The following is a 12,610-nucleotide window of genomic DNA, read 5'->3' on the forward strand; positions in this document are numbered from 1 at the left end:
TAATCGATTTTCTGGTCGCGTATAACGCAATTTTGGGACGTCCTGCACTGATGGATTTTGAGGCCATCACCTCGATCCGACACTTGGCAATGAAATTCCCCTCAACCATAGGGATATGCACAGTAAGAGGAGACCAACTTACTGCCAGAGAATGCTATATCATTGCCATGAAGGGAAAATCACAACCCGAGCAACAGGCGATGATCATAAGTGAAGGAGGTGAGGAGTCCTGGGTAATGGAAGTCACCTGTGGGATGGAAGAACCTCAAGAAGAAGATGATGAGGTTGCCCAACCAAACAGCATTGATCCACGGGTAGGTGAAGACATGTCTGAGCTTAAAGCAATAGAAGAGCTTGAGAAAATAAACATCAACCTAGAAGAACCTTCAAGAGTTATCAAAGTTGGGAAAAATCTTAAAGTCAGAAGGAAGAAGGAGTTGGTCGAATTTCTAAGGAAGAACCTAGATGCTTTCGCATGAGGATACGATGGGAATAAGTCCGAGTATAATAACACATACTTTAAACTTGGATAAGAATATGCCTCCAAAGTCTCAGAAAAGAAGGCTTTTGGGGACAGTATGATTTGAAGCATTAGAAGAAGTAGTAGCTCACTTACTTAAATTCAAATTTATCATGGAAGCAAAATACCGGATTGGGGTTGCTAATCCTGTACTGGTCCCGAAGCCAAATGGGAAGTGGAGAACTTGTATCAATTTCTCCAACCTAAACAAGGCTTGTCCCAAGGATTGTTTCTCACTACCAAGAATCGATAAGTTGGTAGACGCCACGACCGGTCACAAGCTCATGTCTTTCATGGACGCGTATTCTGGATATAACCAGATTGCGATGAACCCTGCAGACCAGGAGCATACTAGTTTCATGACCAAGCATAAAGTATATTGCTACAAAGTTATGCCATACGGGCTGAAAAACACCAGAGCTACATACCAACGGTTGGTCAACAAAATGTTCGCTAACCAAATCGGGAGAAACATGGAGGTGTATGTCGATGATATGCTCGTCAAGTCAAAGATTGGTAGTAACCATGTGTTCGACCTGGAAGAATGTTTTGGCATATTGAGGAAGTACAACATGAAGCTGAATCCCCAGAAGTGCACTTTTTGAGTTGTGTCGGGAAAGTTTCTGGGGTTTATAGTCAACACAAGGGGGATAGAGGCAAATCTAGAAAAATCAGGTCGTTGCTAGAAATGCCTTCACCCAGGTCGCGTAAGGAAGTACAAAGCCTAATTGGAAAGGTGGCGGATTTAAACTGCTTCGTTTCAAAATCCACTGAAAAATGTCTACCATTCTACAACTTTCTCAGAGGAAACAAGAAATATGAATGGACCGAAGAATGCGAACATGCATTTCGCGATCTGAAAACGCACTTAGCTGAACCCCCCGTACTATCAAAATTGACATCCGGAGAATGTTTTTTTCTTTACCTAGTCGTGACAGAAAACGCAGTCAGTGCTATGTTAGTTCGAGAAGAAAAACGGGCGCAAAAACCTGTATATTATGTAAGTAAGAGGCTTCTCAGAGCAGAATCACGATACCCATTGATAGAAAAAGCTTGCGTTTGGTCTCATTTTGGCTTCAAGGAAACTCAGGCCATACTTCCAGTCCCATTCTATTCACGTCTTAACCGACCAACCTAGAAGGTAGGTTTTGCAAAAGCCTGAAACGTCGGGACGTCTATTAAAATGGGTCATTGGACTTAGCTAGTTTGAGATATTATACATGCCACAACCGACAATCAAGAGCCAAGTCCTTGTTGATTTTGTGGCTGAGTGCACAGGTTTTTTAGGATGAGCTGATAAGGGAGCCGATGTAGGAATTATGGAAAATCTTCATTGATGGATCATCAAACAAAAATGGATCAGGAGCTGGGATAATCTTAATTTCACCTGAAGGACATCAGTTCCATACAACTCTTAGGTTTGGATTTGAAGCATCCAATAACAAAGAGGAATATGAGGCCTTATTGGCAGGGTTAGGGGTGGCGAAATAGCTCAAGGAAAAAGCCATCCAATGTTATAGTGACTCCCAACTCGTGGTAAATCAGATATTGGGGGAGTACCAAGCTCGTGGCATCAAGATGGTGGCCTATTTGGCTAAGTTAAAGGGCGAGTTTTTTGAGTTAGAGTTTAGCTCCGTTGAGCAAGTACCCCGTAGCAGAATTCCAACGCTGATGCTCTGGCTTGACTTGCTACCACCAAAGAGGAAGATACATTGAATGTAGTTCCGGTGGAGTTCTTGGAAAGACCAAGTATAACAACAGAAATGGTTGAGGTCGGAATGATTGACATAAAACCAACCTAGATGACTCCCATAGTGGAAGGCTACCTGATGATAGGAAGGATGCAAGAAAGATGTTGTATCAAGCTTCACAGTATGTTATGATTGAGGGGAACCTATATCGACGAGGGCATTCGTTGCCCCTCCTGCGATGTGTTTTGCCTGGGGAAGCACAAACTATTTTGCTAGAAATACACGAAGGTTTCTGCGAAGACCATGCTTGGGGGGGGGGGGGGGCAAAACCTAGCTCTAAAGGTGCTGAGACAGGGCTATTTTGGCCTCATATGTGCAAAAGTGTGACAAATGCCAATGCTTCGCCATAGGTGCTCGAGTTGCTCCAGTTGAGACAACCATGATCTCATCCCCTTGGCCATTTGCAGCATGGGGAATTGACTTAATTGGTTCCCTGCCAACAGGAAAAGGAGGAGTTCTTTATGCAGTAGTAGCAATCGATTATTTCACGAAGTGGGTAGAGGCTAGACTATTGGCAGCCATTACCTCGAAGAGAGTTCTGAATTTTTTTGTGAAGAATATCATATGTCGATTTGGACTCCTTAAAAAGATTGTGTCACACAACGGAACCTAGTTCAATAACGATCTCGCAGAATTTTGCAAAAAATATGGCATAACCAAGAGTTTATCATCAGTAGCGTACCCATAAGCCAATGGGCAGGTCGAAGCCGTAAATAAAACCCTGAGGGAAAGCTGGAAGAAAAGACTAGATGAGGCCAAGGGATTATGGCCTGAGCAGCTCCCACGAGTACTCTGGGCATACCGGACCTCACATAGAACCTCCATAGGACATACCCCCTTTTCCCTAACCTTTGGAAGCAAGGCTATGCTCCCAATTGAGGCAATGGTAACGACTCAAAGACTAAAACCCTTTGATCAAGATCATAACCATGAGATACTTAGTGCATCTCTCGTCCTAATCAAAGAAAAATGAGAGGCATCACAATTACATCTCTCCCATTATCAACAGAAGATCACTCGTTATTTCAATTCAAAGGTTAAGGGACGCAGACTCGGATTAGGCGATCTAGTTCTCCGAAGGGTCTTTTTGGCAAATAAAGATCCCAAGGATGGTGTGTTAGGGCCAAATTAAGAAGGGTAGTATCAGGTCGCAGAGGTCCTACGCGAAGGAACTTTAAAGTTAGCCCGGCTAAGTGGGGAAATAGTCCCACAGACCTGGAATGCCCTACACTTAAAAAAGTATTATCAATAGTTTTGCTGACTTTAATGTTTTCGGAATTATAATTTATGTAAGGCTTATTTATAAAAAGCCATTTCAGTTCAATAAATAACTATTTTTATCGTTTTTATTATCATGAGCTCACTTTGTAAAAGCAAACAAGAATGTTAATACGTTCTGGTTGCTTGGGGGGCACATAACCAAAGAGATTTTAACTTATTCGGATAAAGATTAAAACTTAGAGTTTTGAAAAATTGATTATTCAACGGATTTTTAAAGCTCGAATTAAAAAAAAAACCGAATGTGAACTAAGTTTGAGAAATCTCTAAAACCTTGAATATAACTAGGTCCAAGGCCCGATTCTTAATAGGTATGACACAAGTAAGCAAGCAAATTCTTGGATACAACTAAGATATCGATAAAATCTATCTCAATCTAAAGTCAACCTCTAAGATTTTGAATGCACAAGAATCTAAGGATTCATAAACATGAGAAAACAATAAAACGAGAGGGAATACAAATATATCATAAGTTAGATGAATATTAAAAAAAATATTGTCATCTTGAGGAGAAAAAAAACCTCGACCTAAGCCCGAAGGCAATTGTTTTGGTCCCAAGGGACTTGATTACAAAAGCTTGAAAATAAAAAATGAAAGTAATAAGTAACTGAGTTCTGTCAGCTCACTCTAGAGAAGTCACCTCCTTGCCATCTCCCTCAACAACTTCAGAGGATTTGACGGTCTCCAAGGGTTCCTGTGAGAACTGAATCTTGAACCTGGCAAGATATGGTTCCCATAGCTCAGGCTACATAAAAGTGAAGTTCCCGTCCTGGTTGAAAGCCCAACAATGGTAAAGCATCTCCTCCATTTGAGTCGATTACTCCACAACTTCCTCCATGGCCTCGACCCCGTTCAACTTCATCTTAAGTTCTTCCTTTTCGGACTGAAGCTGATCCACGGAACAGCTCACCTCCACGACCTGATTCTAGGAGGCAGACAGGGTGGCTTTTGCAGACTGCTTGCTCTCCTTGAAGGAAACCAGGGCGGCTTTGGCAGTCTGTTTGCCCTCTTGAGCAACGCCCAGGGTAGCTCGGAGCTCCTTGTCCTTGGCCATAACCTGAGAAATTCCTTGAAATTAAGCTAGGATAGACTGCAAAAGAATGAGGCAAGTTAAGAATAGTTTAAAAAAAACTAAGGAAAAAGAAAAAGGAAAAGTGTGAGAAGGACTCATGGTGAGGTTCATCCCCATGGAAAATTCGAGGACGTCCTTATGAGTACGCTCTTCCATAGCCCTTAAGTCTCTGGCGTGGGCTCTCTAAGCATGGCCAACCATATGGCTTGCCACCTCGTACATAGTACCCCAAAAAACCTCGGGGATCTTGTCTATGTCGAGTGGCTTGACTGGAATCTAGACGGTGGGAGCCTTGCCTTGGATTACTTGAGGATTTGAGGGAGGTACATGTTGAGGAAGGGGAGGAGGAGCTTGTTGAACCGTGACTGTTGTTACCAGAGCTGAGGGGAGTTTCTTCAATGGCTGTTCTTGATCAGAGTTGGTACCTTTGTCTTTAGCCAAAGACTCGGTGGTGCCCCCAGTGTTAGGAGCTATTTTCTTTGTCACTCTGGCCCTCTTCACCACGGGACCAGCTCCGACCCCAACGGCCTTAAAAGCACCCCTCAAACCCAGGACTTTTGGCAGCTCCATCTCTTCGCCTGAAAAAGAACGAATAGAGGATTCAAATTAAAGAAGTAACTATTCAAAGTATTGTAAACAAAAGAGAAAGAGCAAGAACCCTACCCTATGGGCTAGAGGAGGAATCTATTACAATCAGTTCAGTATTATTGACCAGGCTGGGCACGTCCTTTAACTCTTGGATTAATGGAGGTGGAGGAGAATCTAAAATTATGGCCTCCTGGGTCCTAGGGGTTTCAGGTCCTTCCTCAGGGCTGGACTCATCTATGTACTGCCTAAAACCAGGGGCATATACACCCTAACACAGGGATGGCCAAGTCCTACTATTTGTACCATACTCTTAAAAAATGTTGGACCTAAAATTGAGGGTGTTGTCAATCACGATGGTACCTTTGGGGTAGTTGTAGTCATAGCATACCACCAAATGGTCCACACATTGGAGGAGGGTTGTGTTTAGGTCCGCATCGGTAGGATGATGACTAATGAGCTAGTTAGGGTTGAATCAAATTAGTCTATAACTGGCAGCAAACCGATCTAACTCTCTATATGGGTATGGGTTACCTTGGCCGGAGGGGCCGACTGTTACCCCGGACGCAGTTCGTTATGGGTCAAGCTCCTAATTATCCTCAGGAGCTCACCTTTTTTTCGCACCAGCAGTGCCATGTCTTCCTCCTCCTCAATGTCTTCATTGGCTGGCAAGGCTTCTTGAGGAGGAGGGGGGGGGGGGAGCTCGAGGATGACAGGAAGAGGAACTCGGGTCCTCAGAGCCAGCGTATGGACCTTGCCGATCAGGTTGCAAGCCACCATGGTGGTGTCATTCACAACCTGGCAATAGTCTTTCTCCGACGGAGGAAGACTAGATAGGGTCTCATATTGACCCCAAGGGTCTCAGATCGCCCTGTCCTCGCAAATATAGTTGCACAAGGAAAGAAGTTAATCAGAATAAAAGATGTGTGTGAAAGTGATACAAATTTCACTTCCTGAATTCATAAAGATAGAAGTCTTACGAGGATGGTTGAAGTATCGGCGTTCGCAATTCTTGAATCCATTTGACATAAAGAACAAGTCTTTGTAGTCATTTGGGTGGCTGGGGATGTCAATGAAGGATGCTGAGTTGGGAAAATGAGTGAGGTAGTAAAATCTGTCACCTCGCCCTTTCTGGTCGGGACTGGCCTTGAGGCAAAAGAAATACATAATATATGTTGGAGTGGGGACCTGCCACTCGTGCCTTAGAAACAAATACTTTAACCCCACCAAAAGTCTGTATGAGTTTGGTGGGAGCTGGAATGGAGCCAGTTTGACGTAGTTCAAGAAGTCTACAAAATACTGGTCCAAGGGGAGGAAGGCACCTGCCTTCAGGTGCTCATCACTCCAAGCTTCGTAGTCATCTTGGAGAGGGGCATAGCTCCACTCTCCTTCCAGCGCAGGTTGGCCATGGAGGCCATCACCTCCCATCTCAATCCCATGACTCAGTTGGATCTTGTTAACTTTCCCCTAAGTCGTGATCACGATACTATGTGCTCAGCCACGAAGAATGCGTTGGGGTCGACCATGATTTCCCTCTCCACCACAGGGCTGAAATGAGGGATGGGAGAGTCAGAGGTGACCTGCTTGCCCTTGTCTTTACTCTGAGCAGAGGAGCTCGCAGTGTTTTTCTTTGCGAGGGCCATAATTTAGATTGCATGACGACAAAGTGACCTATTAATGGCGACCTAAGATGATTACTAGCTACAGTTGTGGAATACGGAAATTCAAGGGTTTAAGTGGTTTATTTTTGGAATTTGACAATTTATATGAGCTAATCTAAGTCCTAGCCTCAACGCGTGGTTCCACGCGTGTTCCTAGGCCACACTCTTTGATTTCTTAAAATTCCCTGATACTCCAGGATACGTGGGGTCAAACTCGTGAGATCTACTACTTTTCTTTTGAAAGCGGTTTAATGCAAAACCGCTTAAGGAATCGTAACCTTTAAGCTACCCAGGACCAAACCTAAAACCCTTCGACTTCTACACCCCAAACAGGTATTCAAATCAATTTACCAGTAGATTTTTCTTTGAAAAACCCAGAAAATTTGCCTAGTTTTATGAAATCGTTATTTCTAAATAAGCCCAGTATCTTTTATTTAGCCTAAACTGAACCCTATTTCCTATTTACACTGAGACGTAACCTAATTGACATTAAGCAAAGGATGTTTTTCACAGTAAAAAAAAAACTCATTGGAAAGCAAAGAATTGAAAAATTCAAACCAGGTGAGGAAATACTTACAGTCTATATAATCGGTTCAAAGAAAGTATCGATACGTCCACAGGAAGCTCACTGAAAGTTTTTGAAAATCCAAAAGGTGATGAAGGGATTTTGGGAGAAGAAAAGGAAACTTTATTTTTGAAAAAGGAAACTTTTTGTATGCAAATGTGGTGAGGGTTCAGGTCTGATCACCCTATTTATATGTAAACTATAGGAATTAATTCGGGCCATCCGATTGGGTTAGCTCGAGATCCAAAGTCCAATATTAAATGAACCATACAACGACAAAGGGTTGACAAGATAGTTCTCACAGTCCTCGAAACCTGAACGGACGTCAATTATAGGCAACCATGTGTCCAGTACTCGAGTAGTGGCAGGCATGATTTTACATGGAAGAAGCCTAAAAGCCCCTATTGTGCATGTCAAAAAGTGACGATATCAAGCACGAGCAGGAGCTTGGGGGAAAATGTTGTACCCTAAAATTAGCACGAGTTCAATTACCCAGCTCGGGTACAACTGGCAGAGGAACGTGGGGAAAAATAGCCAAGTAGGATATCTGGTTAACAATGATGTGAGCAGATCGAGACTCAATCTAGTTCGTACATGATCTACATGTTATTATCTGACCGCCTCTCAGAATAACAATTAAGTTTGAGACCTATAATGGCAAGATAGTCTTTGAGCACGAGCTCGGGTGAGATATTCAACTCATGGAAACCTCGACAGAATGCATACTGAAGGATCCCAAGAGATTTGGAGGCTCCTTATACGCTCATTATTGCCGAGGCTGTATTGCATAACTACCATTTATTATCCAAGATGGCAGGAGTATATTCTATTCTGTAATCAAATCATATCCCAATGTAAAAGGGAATAGCCTATATTAAATATATAACTTATTTATCCACGCAGTTACCCAAACTTATCCAGGAATCCCCTATAAATATCAAGAATAATGGACAGGGAAATGGATGACATTTTTGTATTACTAGAACTCTGCAGAAATTGAGAGACAAAAGCAATAATAATGTTATTTTACACCCAAAACGAGACAACCACTAAGCGGTAGTTGTAGAAAAATTGGGCGGTCGATCCACAAGGAGGTAACCTAAAACAAAAAGATTAGTAGAAAAATAACACAAAAAGTTAGTAACATAAATAAATGAAAATGAAAATGAAAATGAAAATAGATTTGAGATTTTGATGTTATCTGTTTTATGAAATGATAAAATGAAACAAGTGAAATAAAGATAATGTGCAATCAAGAGTTGAGAAGTAGAAAGGTTTCAAGAATCATCCATATGCTTGTTTGGTTACTTAGTTACTTGATTTACAAAATTACACAAGTAAATAGTTCACATCTCAACATTTACTTGAAAAATCTAACATTAAAGTCCATATTATTTTCTAACAAAAGTCCATTTGAGTTATAAAGTTCTTTGCTTTAGGAGCACAATGTTAATCTTATGAAAAATCTAAAAATGACAAAATACCCAAGGGCAATAATACAACAGAAGATTAAACATAAAATTATGTATCAATATTACTTTTACTAATTAGAAGTACATAGAAAGAGCATGACTAATCCTATATATTATTAGCACAAGTAAATAAAGATAACAAAATAGAGATGAGGATGAAAGAACATAAATAACTCAAATACATTATATTAAGAACATAGTAAATCAAAGTAGCAAAATAACACCACTAGCATATGGAATCATCTGTAACCTTCCTTGGAAGATTAGGCCATTATACTCATGATTCTCACAAAATTCTAAGAAGAAAGTATGAAAAGAAAGTGAGTGGAAATTTTGCTATAGTTTCTTTACTCTAAAAATTACATACCAAATGTGAAAGAAGAGTTCCTATTTATAAAAGAAGAAAAGGACTAAAAAGAAATTAAATTATAAATGGGGTTTACAAAAATAAATATGAAATATTAATAATAAAATATAATTTTGAAAAATCAAATCTTATTATTAAATTAACCTAGCTATTTTAGTGAATGATCATTTTGCCATTTTTCTTAAATAACACAAAAACTGAGCTTTAGAGCTCAAAATGGAAGGTCCAAGGCCCAAAGAGCACAAAAAAGTGGGCTGGAAAAGTGGCTGGTGGCAGCTAGGGCTTTGACCCATTCGCAGCCAATAAAAACATGCCACGTGGGCAGCTGGGCTAAAGGACGAGGAGCAGGCGGGTTGCTAGGTTGGGGCGTGGGTCAGCGATCCGGGGCAAGTGCAAGTCAGCTGGGTCGCCAATTGGGTCGCGAGTTGGGGCAAGCCTGGAGACTAGAGATGTGGGCCGAAAATCTGGGCATATTTTTGGGCCGAGAGCTTTTAAAAAAGACAACTTTTTATTCTTTTCAGCTTTAAATCTTTATTTCTTCTTTCTTTTTCTTTATGCCAAAATGCAACTTTAATTCCTACAAAATAACAATAAATTAAATCATAATAAAATATTTTCATTTATAAAATAAATCATATTAATTCAAACTTAATTTATTTGACCAATAAAATTAATAAATATGCATTTTTCACCACTAATCACAACCCCCAACTAGCTTATCGCTAGTCCCTAGCAATTCAAGCAAAAAATAAAATTATCAAGTTGAATAATCAAGTCACACCAAGCAAAATCATCTAAGCATTTTCAAAGTATCTGTAACGCCCTGGATAGCCAGGACCGCTACACTGTGTACTTGTAAAGGTGCAAGACTTGCTAATCAAGCCATTTAATCAAAACGTGTCACTAAACCATAAATGTGCTAGGATTAAAATGGTTTTGGTCTCAAAAGATACATTTTATATATTTAAACAGATTTACATATGGGATCCCAAAAAATAACAGTGTTAAAAAGTTGGTTTACAAAATTTCCAAATTACAGACTACCATCAGCCACTCTAAGGCAAAATAGACATTTATAGCTTTTCTGTTCCTATTATCCTCCCAACCGTGGCGGCTGAGCAGCTGGTCATGTACATTCTGCTCACAGAGCTCTCCAAGTCAAGGCTGATCAAGTTTGCCCTTGCCTTTACCTGCACCACGTAGCACCCGTGAGCCAAGGCCTAGCAAGAAAACATAATACACATCTCAACAATCATAACAAGAGTATAATTATTTAAGCATGATCAAACACTTAACATTCCACATTAACCACATAGCATGTAATCGGAATCAAAGATGTTACCAATCATTAATAACAGTTGAATCACATAATAACTAGGGCCGACAACTTAGACCGCACCCTCTGTTTACCCCACTGACTCCGGCCCGCTTAAACTGAGCTCAGTGCATAATAAGCTATCCTCGGCTACCATCCTTAGGCCGTTGGTTTACTATTTACATAGAATAATACCATCCTTTTCAAAGAATACATATTAAGGAACCCTTAGTCCCATTACAAATACACAACCGGGTGTAGTTTTCTTACCTTTGACTTCCAAGTGTACTAGTTACGAGCGATGCTCCTTGAGCGCAATCCGATCCCCGAGCCCTAGCATAGCACCTAGTCACAACCAAGATAAAGGATACCATCAACAATCTTAAATGAGCTTCTACACAAAGTTCTAGTTCCTGAAACATTGAACTTCACCAAACATGGTAAAAGATTCAATCCCGAGTACCCTAGGTTAGATTCCCAAGCCTAGAATCTCAAAATCCAAAAATCTCTTAAGGGCCGTGGCATTAGCCACCCATGCCGCGGCATGGCCCCAACCAGAGGCCTCCCAATGCCCAAAAACAGGTAAGGGCCGCGGCCCTACTAAGACCATGCCGCGGTTTGCTCTCCTTCCTCAGCACCCATCACCTTCGAAGGGTCGCGACTCACCAAGAACTATGCCGCGGCCCGACCCCTTCCAACCCAGAAAAAACTCCATTTTTGACTCTCAAACCTCATGCAAACTCACTCAAAACTACCCCAATTCCACAACTCAATTATCCAAAAACTTCCCACAAGATTCCAGCAACATAACCCAGCTGAAACCTAGACTAGAAACCCATCAAAAACTTATTTCAATCACTGAAACTTTCTAACTCAAGAACACAAAACCCAGCCATGGAAACACTATAACTGAGCCATTAAACCTTAAATTCAAGCTTACCTCAACTGCAAAACAAATCCTCCAAGAGCTTTCTGAGATAACTTCCAAGGTTCTAGCCTCAATTTAATCTTCAAATCCAAAACCCAAAAACCACTTAGAACACACTCAAAATCACAGAATATTCAACAACGGAAAGTGGGAATCAATCCTTACCTTAGTACTGGTTGAATTCCTTTGTTAAAATTGAGCTAATCCCTCAAGACCCAAGCCTAAATCACAGAGCTTTTAGCTGAGTTCCTTTAGATTCCAAGAGTTTCCTTTGAGAGAGAAAGGGAGAAAGAGGAAAGAGTCGGTTTATTATATTCTACTGTTTTCTACAGCTCCTTAAGTCTATCCTTAGGCAATTAAGCTAATCCAAAAGCTCGGGGTACCGGAAACGTCCCCGAGGGCAAAATAGTAAAATTCCCCAATATTCCCACCTAGACTTCCTAACCTCAAATATATCTCCAATTATTTATTTTCATAACCTGGTAATCTAAATAACCACCCGATACCTGTAATACCCCTTGAGTTGTCCAAAGTCAAGCAGTAGGCCCCGTTGTGACTTTCCCGCTATTTAGCTCCCTAGGATCGCCTCGAGTCTCCCACTGTAGATTTACCCACATAATAATGTGGTTCTCACAAGCATAACAGTTAACCACATCTATAATCATATAATCAAACAAGCATGCTTATCATGTAATCATGCATTAAATCAATAAATTCACACATAAACCAATTATGCCCTCCCGGCACACTAATCAAGGCCCTTAAGCCATATTAGTGATTTTGGGTCGTTACAGTATCAGCAAGAAGTCAGAGATTACTATCGATGTTACTTCAGTTGCAATTTCAGAGTTGTGTGTGTGTGCACACCAAACCACAATCATTTTTATCGCAAGTCATAACATATATAGTATCGAAAAATCCCAAAAGTATAAAGATCTCAACTCCAAATTCCCCTCGGGCATTGAAAGTATTTTTAATGGGAAGGATAAAACTCTTGGAGTTGGAAATGTAACAGTTTACGCTCAAATGAGAAAAGATAAACATTTTAGGACAAGCAATTTGAACAAGTATTGATCACAAGATAGGTATATCAACC

The sequence above is a fragment of the Humulus lupulus genome, chromosome 6, assembly GCF_963169125.1.
Source record: "Humulus lupulus chromosome 6, drHumLupu1.1, whole genome shotgun sequence".
Taxonomy (NCBI): Eukaryota; Viridiplantae; Streptophyta; class Magnoliopsida; order Rosales; family Cannabaceae; genus Humulus; species Humulus lupulus.